Raw genomic sequence first — 3,500 nt, forward strand, 5'->3', positions numbered from 1 at the left:
GGAGAAAGTCACACAGCTGTTTAGCTACCACCTTCTCCAGGATCTTCGAGATAAAAGGAAGGTTGGATATAGGTCTGTAGTTAGCCAGAGTTCCTGAGTCCAGAGTAGGCTTTTTAAGTAGAGGTTTGATTACCGCTACTTTAAATGTCTGTGGTACATAGCCTGCCAGTAAAGACATATTGATCATATCTAATATGGAGTTGCTAACTAAGGGAAAGACTTCCTTAAACAGCTTGGTTGGGATTGGGTCCAAAATACAGGTTGACGGTTTCGATGCAGAAAAAATGGAATGTAGCTCTGAAAGGTCGATTGGAGAAAAACAGTCGAGACTAATATCTGGTCCTGGAACTGTCTCTGCCGTAACAGACGTATCTGCACCAGGTAAGGGCAGGAGGTTACCAATTTTGTCTCTGATGTCTAGAACTTTGTTGTTGAAAAAGCTAAGGAAATCATTACTGCTGAGGGCTAGAGGAATACAAGGCTCAATGGAGCTATGACTCTCTGTCAGCCTGGCTACAGTGCTGAAAAGGTATCTAGGATTGCCTTTGTTTTCCTCGATTAGAGAGGAGTAGTAGGCAGCTCGGGCGTGACGTAGAGCCTTCATATATCTTCTATGACTATCCTGCCAGAAAAAACGAGATTCTACCGTTTTGGTCGAACGCCATATTCTTTCAAAATTCCGTGATGATTGTTTCAGAGTACGGGTTTCTGAGTTGAACCATGGAGCCACTCTCCGCCGCTTGACAACCTTCTGTTTCAGGGGAGCAATCGAATCCAGAGTAACTCTCAGTGAATCCACTGCACTATCAACAAACTGATCTAGCTGAGAGGGACTAAAGCTATCGTAAGAGTTTCCAACTGGGTTGAAACACGGTACTGAATCAAAAACAGCTGAAATAGCTTCCTTAAATCTAGCCACAGCACTATCCGACAAACTTCTAGAAAGCACACCTCTTCCAGGCAGAGGTAATTCTTGTAGGACAAAATCAAATGTAATAAAAAAATGGTCTGATAGCAGAGGATTTTCTAGGAAAACTGTAAGGTTATGGATTTCAATTCCATAAGCTAAAACAAGATCCAGGGTGTGGTTAAAATGATGAGTAGGTTCGTTTACACCCTGGGTGAAACCAATAGAGTCTAATAGTGACATGAAAGCTGTGCTCAGGCTATCATTTTCAACATCCACATGGATATTGAAGTCACCTACAACAATTATTCTATCACTGCTAAGGACTAAGTCTGATAAAAATTCTGCAAACTCAGATAAAAACTCAGAATATGGGCCAGGAGGGCGGTAAACTACAGCAACTAGAACTGGCTGAAAGGTTCTTGAGACTGGATGTGGAAGACTAAGAACAAGGCTTTCAAAAGAAGAAAAATTCAGCTTTGGTCGAGGGTTAACTAAAAGACTGGAATTAAAAATAGCTGCTACTCCACCACCTCGTCCGGTGTCTCGAGGTATATGAGTATTAAAATGACTGGGAGGAGTGGATTCATTCAAACTAACATATTCATCTCGACACAGCCAGGTTTCAGTCAAAAAAAGTAAATCAATGTGCTGATCTGATATCAGATCATTCACTAAAAGAGACTTGGATGCTAAGGACCTAATGTTCAAAAGTCCGCAGTGAATCCTCCGATCTTGTAGCAAAATCGTATTCGTAGTTTTGATTCTAATCAGATTCTGATGATTCACGCCGTTTGGATGACTTATAAAAACGCGTTTGGGCCGGGGGACAGACACAGTACCTATAGTATAACTACAGTTCGATTCAGAATTACAGCTATAGTGACTGGGAGACAGATCTAAGGGAGGCGCAGAGAAGTGTGTAAGACTGCAGCTCTGCCTCCTGGTCTGAACTCTGAGTTGTTGTCAGGGTTTTGGACTAATAACCTCTGCTATGTTTCTAGATAATAGAGCTGCACCGTCCAAAGTGGGATGGATGCCGTCTCTAGCTAGCAGACCAGGTTTTCCCCAAAAAGACTGCCAGTTATCTATGAAGCCCACATCGTGTGCTGGACACCACCTCGACAGCCAGCGGTTGAGTGATGACATGCGGCTATACATGTCATCACTGGTCTGATTTGGGAGGGGTCCAGAGAACACTACGGAGTCCGACATCGTCTTAGCAAAAGTACACACCGACTCCACATTAACCTTAGTGACTTCCGACTGGCGTAGTCGGGAGTCATTTGTGCCGACATGAATTACGATTGTATCAAATCTACCTTTAGTCTTTGTCAGCAACTTTAAATGAGATGCGATGTCGCCCGCTCTGGCCCCGGGTATACACCTAACTATGCCCGCTGACTTCGCTAGCTTCACGTTTCGGACTATGGAGTCTCCAATAATCAGAGTTTTATTCTCAGCGGGTGTGTCGCTGAGTGGGGAAAATTTGTTTGAAACGTGAAGTGGTTGGTGGGGAACCGTGTGCTTCGATTTTCGACTATGCTTCCCTCGGACAGTAACCCAGCCACTGCCTCCCGGCTGCTCGGGAGTTACCGGGGGGGAAGCCAAGCTATGTCGGCCCGCACCGGCTACAGGTGGCTGGCTAACTACTGCTGCATACGATGACTCCGACTCAATGGTGCGGAGCCGTCTCTCTAACTCAGACACCCTCGCCTCCAAAGCTAAAAATAAACTACATTTCTTACAAGTATCATTATCACTAAAGGAGGACGAGGAATAACTTAACATCTGACACGTAGAGCAGGAGAGAGCAGGAGAGGGAGAGACAGAAAAAGAAGCCATTGTAAAGCTAACTGCTAGGCTAAGCTAAGAGTAGGTACACAGTAACACAGTGCAGAGGAGAACAGAACAAGCAATTATGCAATACGCTCACCGTAGTACGCTGCTCTGCTCAGGTGCTGCTCGCTGCTCTGCTCAGGTGCTGCTCGCTGCTCTGCTCAGGTGCTGCTCGCTGCTCTGCTCAGGTGCTGCTCGCTGCTCTGCTCAGGTGCTGCTCGCTGCTCTGCTCAGGTGCTGCTCGCTGCTCTGCTCAGGTGCTGCTCGCTGCTCTGCTCAGGTGCTGCTAGTACTTGGATGGGAGACCGCCCGGGAATACCAGGTGCTGTAAGCTTTTTCATTTTTTTTATATGTTTTTTTTTTTTGTCATATAGAGACATATTCACATGTCCAAAAATTCAGCCAGAATCAAGGGCATGACATATTTAAATTCCCCTTTTTGCACACAATAATGGCTTACGGCCATACCACCCTGAACTCGTCCGATCTCGAAAGCTAAGCAGGGTCGGGCCTGGTTAGTACTTGGATGGGAGACCGCCTGGGAATACCAGGTGCTGCAAGCTTTTTCATTTTTTTGATCATATGTTTTTTTTTTTATCATATAGAGACATATTCACATGTCCAAAAATTCAGCCAGAATCAAGGGCATGACATATTTAAATTCCCCTTTTTGCACACAATAATGGCTTACGGCCATACCACCCTGAACTCGTCCGATCTCGGAAGCTAAGCAGGGTCAGGCCTGGTTAGTACT

General features: G+C 45.2%; 1 pseudogene; it reads left to right on the forward strand.

Annotated features, from left to right (window-relative positions):
* Positions 1-3,200: 3,200 nt before the first annotated feature.
* LOC132971651 (5S ribosomal RNA) lies at positions 3,201-3,309 on the forward strand (annotated as a pseudogene).
* The last annotated feature ends 191 nt before the right edge of the window (positions 3,310-3,500 follow it).

Source organism: Labrus mixtus, unplaced genomic scaffold, assembly GCF_963584025.1.
Source record: "Labrus mixtus unplaced genomic scaffold, fLabMix1.1 SCAFFOLD_93, whole genome shotgun sequence".
Taxonomy (NCBI): Eukaryota; Metazoa; Chordata; class Actinopteri; order Labriformes; family Labridae; genus Labrus; species Labrus mixtus.